This window comes from Nestor notabilis, unplaced genomic scaffold (assembly GCF_000696875.1).
Source record: "Nestor notabilis isolate BGI_N333 unplaced genomic scaffold, ASM69687v1 scaffold3001, whole genome shotgun sequence".
Classification (NCBI taxonomy): Eukaryota; Metazoa; Chordata; class Aves; order Psittaciformes; family Psittacidae; genus Nestor; species Nestor notabilis.
In genome coordinates, this window is record NW_009913198.1 from 115,395 (window position 1) to 124,449 (window position 9,055).

A 9,055-nucleotide genomic window follows, 5' to 3' on the forward strand; every position below is an offset into this window, starting at 1 on the left:
TGGTGTCTGGTTTACCAAGTTAAAAGCAGGTTTGCAGGCTGGATGTGCACAATGTTTAGACCTTGGGGCCTCCCTGCCTGGCTCCAGCCATAGCCTCCCTCCTGTACTTGGGAGAGCACCGAGCCAGTGAGGGGAGGCCACAGCAAAAGGCACAGCTTGGAGTGGTTTTGTGTCGCTGGTTTGCTTTGGCTTGTTAGGAGGCATTAAGGTGTATCTTAGTGGGAAGCCTGCGACAGGGGAAGGGATGGTAAGGTCCAGTCTCATGTAGAGCATGAGGCATGTGCCTGGGAACACAGGGGATGGGGTCAAAGTCCTTGTTGCCACGAACTCTACTTTTTTATCTAAAGCAATCCACTGTGAAGGGGAAGAAAAGGAGACCAGGACAAGGATGTGTGGCCTTAGTGGAGAGTTAGAGCCCAATCAGCAGTTAATTGAGGTGCTTTAGGGCACAGCACAACCACAATACAGCTTCTAAAGCTTTTGGTGCCATGTCCCTGTTACTTCACTACAGTAGTTTTAGGGTGAAAGGGTTTAGTAGCTTTGGTATGAAACAAAGGTTGTGCATGAACTTACAGCTGTTCTGCCCCAAGACCCCTCCCAAATCCCACAGCACTGCACTATCAGTCCCAGAGGTGCACTATATACCCCTCCTCTGAGTGAGATACTGCTATCGGGTGTCTGTACATCTGGATAAAGCACATCTGGATAAAGCAGACATGTGATGGGGGCAGGATCCACATAAGGCAACGGCATTAACCCTTTGCTCCATACCACTGCCTGACTGCTCCCCAGATAACTCTGCACTTCCCAAAGCCTCAACCCACATCAGGAAGGTGATAGCACTCAGTGCCCTTGCTGAGGGTGCTGCCTGGGGCATCACTAGAGCCAATTTGCTGCTTTTCAGGAATAAACATCCCCAGAGACCATTTCAGCAACGATCAGTTTATTCCAAATGCATCTAATGGGGCTGAAGGCTGGAGCCCCATTTCCCTCCCCAAATCAGAACTAGCACTTCCATGCCCCGCAGAGATGCTCAAGAGTTGGTCAGAAATAGTCTCTTTGTGCAGGGGAACAACCTATTTGTGCTGGTTTTTACTGAAGGAAATGCACAGGCACAGGGAAGAGACAAGGGCTTGTGTGGCTTGGAACCCCCCTAGATGCATCCCCACCACGAAAGCATCCTCAGCAGTAAAGCCCACTCTATCACTTCATGTCTTTGGCAGCAGAAAGACAGACACTACATGGCTTTACTTTGTCCTCTGCTCCAACAGGATATTTCTCAGGGCTACCTACGAGCTCAGATGGGATTTTGGGTGGGAATGTTCAACCAGCAAATGGAGGAAGAGCTGTGGCCAGGGCTGGGCAGAGTCTCCACGCAGAGCAAGAACCAGCAATGGAGCTCCAAGAACATTTACACCTCTGAACATGTTAGCATTAGTCAGTGAGCTGAAACAGTGTGGAAGTATAATCTAAGGATATGCATGACCCACACATAAATACACCCCCATTTATCAATGGAAACAGGAATGAGCGGTGTTTGCCCGTGCTGGAGTTGGAAAAGATGCAGGCACTGCCTGCGCTGCAGTCTCAGTAACTTGACAGCAATACAGTTTAGGAAAAAACTGACATAAGTTTTAGATTTTATTCATTCATACATTATTTACAGCAGTTGCTTTCATATTACAATTCTCTTTCATCTTTTCAGTTTTCACTTATAAAAAATTAACCAAATAAACCTTATATAACCAAATTTATCACAGCAGGTCTGGTTAATTTTCACAGTTACAGCGGCCATCAGGAACAGAACTTAAGTACCTACAAGTCATTCATCCGGAGCACCTTGCCTGCCCTGCCCGAGGACACCCTCTGTCCCTCAGGAGCTGGCCGGCTCCCGGGGCTCTGCCAATGGAAGATGGAGAGACCACGCTGCATCGGGATAACGCTTTGTAGGCTGGAGCTCAAGTGCCTAAAGCACACCAAGGGCTAACTCGCACACGTCGTGCCACGCTAGAGAACTGGGTTGTATCAATACGTATGCAAACAGCTTTCCACCAGAGCTGACTCTGCTTCCCTCTCTAAGCAAAGTGTATTCATTTATTCCATTTTCTGCTATTGTGGAGCCCCATTAGTGCAGTAGCACAGCACACCGGGGCATGAGACTGCGGCAATGAGCAGCTGCCTTCCTCTGTGTGACTCCGACAGCTCTTCCTTGTGTCTGTCTCTCCCACTGGGAATGCAATTGCAATAACTCACCCTTTAGAACTTGGGTGAAAACCCACACTGTGTAAGGACTTACACCACCAAGGAACGACTCAGGCGGAGGGATCCTGCATGGGCATGTTCTCTGACAAGGTGAAGTCAAAGACTGATGGCCTTTCCTAGTACTTAACCCTGCTCCCCAGGTGCAATAGCAGCACTGATGCCAGTGTGTTCCTAACGGTATCACCTTTGTTAGCTGTCTCCCTGTGCTCTCCCCCACGTGCTCATTTGCTTTACAGTGGTAATTATTGCTGTTTTAAATATGTTAGTTTTTTCTTTGAGGACTTGTAGCCACTTCCCGTTACAAAGTACAGTACATACTATGCCGAACATAGAAAACACAAGACTAATTTCACATCGGTCTTGTACAACGGTGAGGAGATGCAGAGTAAGAGGCTGTTCGGGGGAAATCCAAGCTTCTATTCAGGCATGAGTTCAGCCTGTAACCCATGAACTAAATAGCCACTGCCTTGAACATGAGCAGTTCTGGTAAGCAATTTAGCCCCAGTTTGGGCTTTTTTTTTGGACATGTTCCAAATTCATACCACACATCTCCTTAACACCACCAAAAAAATAGCTTCTTTTTTCCTTTACCGCATTTGTCTCAAGAAGACTTTTGCTTTAATAAAATAACACAAGCACACAAATTGCTTAAAGCTAACGGCCCAGCACAATCATAAGTACAACTCACAAAGCAACGGATGCTTTGTGAAACCTAATTACATTTTAAAAAAGGCAAATATACATATTACAAGTCAAAAGGACTAAGCTTTGGAGGAAAATAAATGGAAAACAACGTTAGCTGTATGTTCATTATGCTTACATAGCAGTAGCTGCTTCTGCATTCAAACATGTTACTCGTAAGTTAAGTTTACAGTTGCATTAGGTATTTGTATGCTCTTGTCTCAATAAGTCCATCTCCTACTATTTAGATGTTGAAAGCATATCTCTCCCGCAGCTGACCATCGTGTTAAACAAAGACAGCGCTGAACAGTGATTTTAAACAGTGATCAATCTCCAAACGCTGACTTAGAGCTCACTGTTTTAAATGACACTGTATTTTAACTAAATTCGGTTGTTCAAATGGTTCTCTTATTTTATTCTCAATGAAAGGTACTCCAAAGGACCATTCAGGCAGCAGATTTTTGGTGGGAGATAAACTTAATCTCTGTGCATAGTCTCTATTACCGAGGGATGTAAGAGCACACCTCTTTTGTTTTGTTTGTTTGCTGTGTGGATCTATTTTGAGGGAGAAAATAAAAAAAGGTTAAATGATCCTTTTGCATTTTAAAGCTTATTTAACAGTTTGCATCCCTTAGTTTTAGTTTTCTTTACGTGGTGTGGTGTATTCCACCGCAAGACTCCAGTTAGCACGGAATTAAAATGCCTTTATTAAGCTTTAAACAGAGTGCATACCAACAGCATCACACCAGTGCTAACAAAACAGGCTCCCAGCACACTGAAAATGAGATTGTTAATTCAGAGGTAACTGGAGCCGGTTCTTGCCTTTGTGTGTTTGGCAATTCAGAAATCCCTGCAGTCAGTCCCTATCCATTTGCACCTCAGCCAGCAAATCTGGCAAATTAAAAGGCAGCAGACCTCCATCATGGATGGGTTCAGTGAGCAGTGGGCAGCAGGAAGGACCATGATAAGGTTCTGCAAAACCCCGGTTCCCTTGATAATTCTGACCACAGGACTTTTGGCTGCAGCAAGAAAGGGGCCTGATCCTCACCAGGCACCAGCACTTTGTGCTCCCGCAGCACCGGGACCCCAACAGGCACATCCAAACCCCAACAGCCACCTGCTGACCTGCAGTCCTGCTTCTACTGCACAGGGACTACTGAATTCAGATGTCAAGACCTCAAGTATCACCCTCATTCCCATGGGTCGAACGCAGGGGGAAATGACAGTCCAGGTCCCAGCCCTGGGGACAGACCTCCCCAGCATCATTTACTCCTGCTTTCACTGAAAGGTGATACTGAAACAAGTCAAGATGCAGATCTGACCCTTTGCATTTAAGAATTTAGCTGCATTTTGCATGTAGCAAAATGATTTGTGCCCTCTGAGATGTGACACTGGGTTTGGGTCCAACTACCTCTGCAGCAATGGGTCCTGCTTCTTGCCCACGCCACCCCCCATGCACACTGCCAACCAGCTCAACTCTTCAGCACTACTGCACCTCGGACCCGAAGGGCACCGAGCATCCTTACAACCCTTATAACACTGTTAACCTCATCTTGTTTCCAACAGACATCTTTTAAAACCAAGCCTGCTTCTCCCTGACAGGATTGACTGTGCTGCCAGGTACCTCTTTCCATGCTGGCCAGCCTGGAAAGCACCACAGGCATGGCATCCCATGGCTCTGCGTCTCTCTCTTCAGCTTCCCTGGCTGCTCCCTGAGCTGCATGTGCTGCAGATGGGAGCAGATGGACTGTGCAGCAGAGAGCCCAGCTTTTGATGCTCAGTCCTGCGTGGATACAGCCTGCAGCATGCTCAGAAATAGTCCCACACACAGCATGGGAATAGCAAGGTGAGGGCCAAGAACTGCTTTTGGCTGAAAGCTACACCCCAAACTCTTCTGCATCTCCCAGCAGAGGTGAATTACAGCTGCAATTTCTAAGCATGTTGCAGGTGCTGTCTGCTTCATGGACGGAAAACATGGCACGAATTTACAACAAACACCAATTCAAGGGTTTCAAGTAAGATCAGAAATTACTTTCTCTGTTGGTTTGATTACTCAGCATTATTGGCCTGGATCTGTTCAGGGGCCCAGCTTCCCACAGAGCTTATTGCCAAATATTAAATGTGCTTGAGATGCCAGTTTGCTCAGGATGGTCCCACTCACTCCCAGGCTGTGCTGAAGGGCTGGGGCAGCCCCAGGGACGTGGACCTCAGCCACAGCAATGCAAAGTTTTCCCTCTTCTTCCTTCCCCCTGCAACACCTTAAGTTTTAGACATCACACTTGGTGCCTTCCCCAGTGAGACAGGGATTAGCAGAAAAAGCCACAACACTAAGGAGAGAGCTGCCAGGTGAGGAAACCACATGCCACCGCACGGCACACAACGCAAGGGCAGCGGCTATGATAACCCATGAGCACAGCAAAGTGAAAACAGGCAGCAGGCACAGCTGAGGAAGTTCCTTCACATCTCCAACACACCCTCTGTCTAAATCTGAAGTGGTCTCGCTAGCCATCACATTTACCAACCAAGGCTAAAACACAGGAGACTCTGCTCTTCCCCACACTCCAGCAAGAAGTGTCCTTGGAAGAAGAAACAGTCAAAACAAATCCTACCTCATGCTGACATAAGTTTCTGTTTTAATTAAGACTCAACAACTGGCAATAGGATCTCAAAGGGTTTCTGGCAGTAGGTCCAGGTCAAAAGCTCAGGACCCACAACCACCTTGTGCTGCTCTGCACCCAACCACCTGCTGAACTGGAATGGGAAGAATCAGGAGGTGATGCTCATGCCTGGAGGAAGGGCAATGGGACACACTGAAAGAGGCAGAGGAGATGGATGGATCTGCCAAAGGCAGTTCAATCCCAACCCGTCACCTTGTAAGCTGCACCACGGTGCACCAGCACACTGGCCTAGGCAGCAGGGGAAGGCAGGCTGGACTCCAGGGGAGCAGTGAGCGAGCCTTGCGTGGTCCAGAGCCCAGGGGCCATGCAGAGCCGCAACATCCTGGCTCCAGAGCAGAGCCTGAGCTATCACATTTAGGGAAACTTCCCATGAAAGCAAATTAAATGACAGTATCACTTGATTCCTTTAAGCCCAACCTTGTCTAATTCTATTCAGAGCAGCTCTGGATAGAAAAGCAGCAACACCACCAGAGGTCTTGCACCCCCATTCCACTGCTGCTAGTGGGGATGCACCTCTGGCAGCCACATGGGCTTCCCAATATAAACCAGAGCTGGATTAATGGTGTTTCACATGCCTGGGCTGGTGAAACATCTTCCAAGGAGAGCAAAGCCCAACCCATTTGGCAGCTAGCCCTCTCCTGCAGGAATAAGCTGTCCTGGCTGGAGAGCTGGGAGCAACCAGCTGGGTTTTGTCCAAGCAGCCTGGTCACAAAGCAACTGGCAGAAGCTTTAAGGGAATAAATTTGCTCGGCAGCTACCAGCCAAGTGGCAGCGACTCAATCCTTATCGGTGCATCTCCGGCATCCGGCGTGCCCGGGGAGGAATGTAGACAGCATCCCGAAAGCTGCACCCTTCCAAAGCACCTCCTTCCCAGGCAACTCAACAGGGTATTACAATCAGGTACTGCAATATCAGTTAAGGTTTACAAAGTTTTAAAAGGAAAATACTGGTAACCTGATGGTAGTTCTGCATCTGTGGGATCTGGTGGGATTTATTCCAGGTTTGGCTTTTCTGACAGGATGTGGAGTGTTATTACAAAGGCACAGGTATCAAATAAAACCAGCAACATTCTTTTAATTAAATATCCCAATAAAAAAATTAACACTCAATTTAGGCTTTACATATTCCTCCCTTATTAAGAGATTAGGTTTTGTTTTTTTCCCCTCTGGAAAGGTTTTAGTGCAGTGATTATATAGCAACAGAAAAATAAACTAAAAAAAGGCACAAACTGTTTTGTGTTTTTGTTTTGTTTCTTTGTGGTTTTTTTTTTTTGTCTTTTTTTTCTTTTTTTCTTTCAACTTTAACTAACACTTTATATTTGTCTATTTTAACTTCGGTTAATAAATCACTGAATGCAGCAAGAAAATATTCTGCCCATTTCTGTACACTATACAAAATCCCTACCAACAGTACATTATTTCAGCTTCAGGAGAAATGTACAGCATAGAAAGACTTTTAAAAATATAGTGCCCCATACAGAAATTTTGCTAATTAAACTCATGGTCTCTTGCTACAGTGCCCTTCACCTTCCTCATTTCCCCCCTTATTGCTGGGACACACACTGGGACTGTGCCCCTCCAGCTCCCTACAGGCTGGACCAAGCCCAAGCCCAGCACTGAGCGTGTTACCAGGGTTGTGCCAAACAGCTTCTCTGGCCCCAGGCTTGGTGCCTGGTGCATGGCCCCAGCAGGGATGGAGTGAGCCCCATCCCTGTTGCTCTCATTCAGCATCACCGGCCACGTCTCAGTGCTAGGAGGGCTTTTGGCTGGAGAGGAAAGGATAGCTCTTGGGAGTGGGACACAGGCAGCATCCCACATGTGGGTCCATGCTGTCTGCCCCCCATCAGCCCCACAGCTCACCTCCTCTCACCCCACACCGCCTCCCTTCTCTGGGGCTCTCCCACTGATGCTTCCATTGTGTTTGCAAGTGCAAGCGTGGTTAACACATGCTCTACCCTTTTGTCAAGATTATCATGATAGGTGGTGGGGGTTTCACCACCCCACCCCCCCCCGCATACACACGTAATACTTCATAAAACAGTAACTTTTTTCCCCCCAGGAACTAGATTAAAGGGGTTTTCCCTTTAAATGTATTAACAGCTGAACCCCTCCACCCACCCCAAATTAAGTGCAGCCAGAATGGTTTTCTGTATACTTCTGATACCACGCTTTAAAATGAAAACCTACCGATCTTCTTTTTCCCCAAGATGTAATTCATGCAAAGTTGCTATTTGTTTAAATAAGTTATAAAAGTTGATATCTCAGGCTAGAAGAAGCTGTAGTCTTGGTTATTCTTTAGTTGGCAGGCACTGTACATACATACCGGGTACAGACACATGCCGAATCTGCTTTGCATTGCTTTTTGCATTGTACAATTCACAAATCTGACATCATTAAAGCAGTTAATTACCTTTGATGGAAGGCTGCAGTGAGGCCATCTACATTTATCAAACAAGCAGCTGGTTAAGATAGTAAGTATGCTCCCCCCCCAACCCCCCCAGCGCTCCCCAAAATGCTATTATCTGTCACACGTTGCTTCTCTGAAGTGGCTAGATTTGGTGGGCACATTAATGTGCAAATGTGTTGCCATAGGAACTGCAGCCTCCATTACGCCTCAATGACACCATTCAGCAAAAGCCAAAACTAAAAATAATAACAACAACAACTAAAAAACAAGAAAGAAAGACCCCAACAACCCTGAAAAATAAAACAAAAAACAAACAAAAAACAACCCCCAAAAGGCAGCAAAGAGAAAGTCCAACGCACATGCGGAGCCTGGCCCAGGACTGCAGGTTACGTGTGGCTACAGAACAGCGCGGGAGATACTTAGGTTTGATCTTAACTTCACGCTATGGTACAATGGGGCTCAGAGTTCAGCCGGTCCCAGTCTGTGCTGGCTTAGGAAGGAGAAAGGAGTGGGGGGAAATGGAGCAGAGTCATGGTTACCGGATGCACCCAGGGTCTCTCGGGAATTTGGCAGAATGAGGCACATCCCAATAAAAGTGCAACACCAGTGCCGTGGTGGCAGTGCGATGTGTGAGTGCGTGCGCGCGCTTTCCTCTTCATGCATTGGAGCAAGCGGGTTGGGGCGGGGGGGTGGAATCTGCCCCCCCCACATCTTGTCTCTGGAAACTATTAACCAGTAACTAATGGTAAGACAAATGCATATTCTACTGACTGGTGCCCGAAATACTGAAAACTGCATTCAAGTAATATTTTCTGCACTACCATGAATGCGTGGCTATGTTATCTTACATTGGGAGCAGACTATGTACACCAGAGCAGTGGTAACCGTTTCGCAGTTGAGTTTCTGTGCTTTCCGGAGGTACCTGGGGAGGAGAGGCCGCCGCTCCGCTCCGCTCTGCCCCGCCACGTCGCAGGACTCCAGCACCACCACCTGCAGCATGCGAGGAAGGAGCGCTGCTCGGCCGGGCC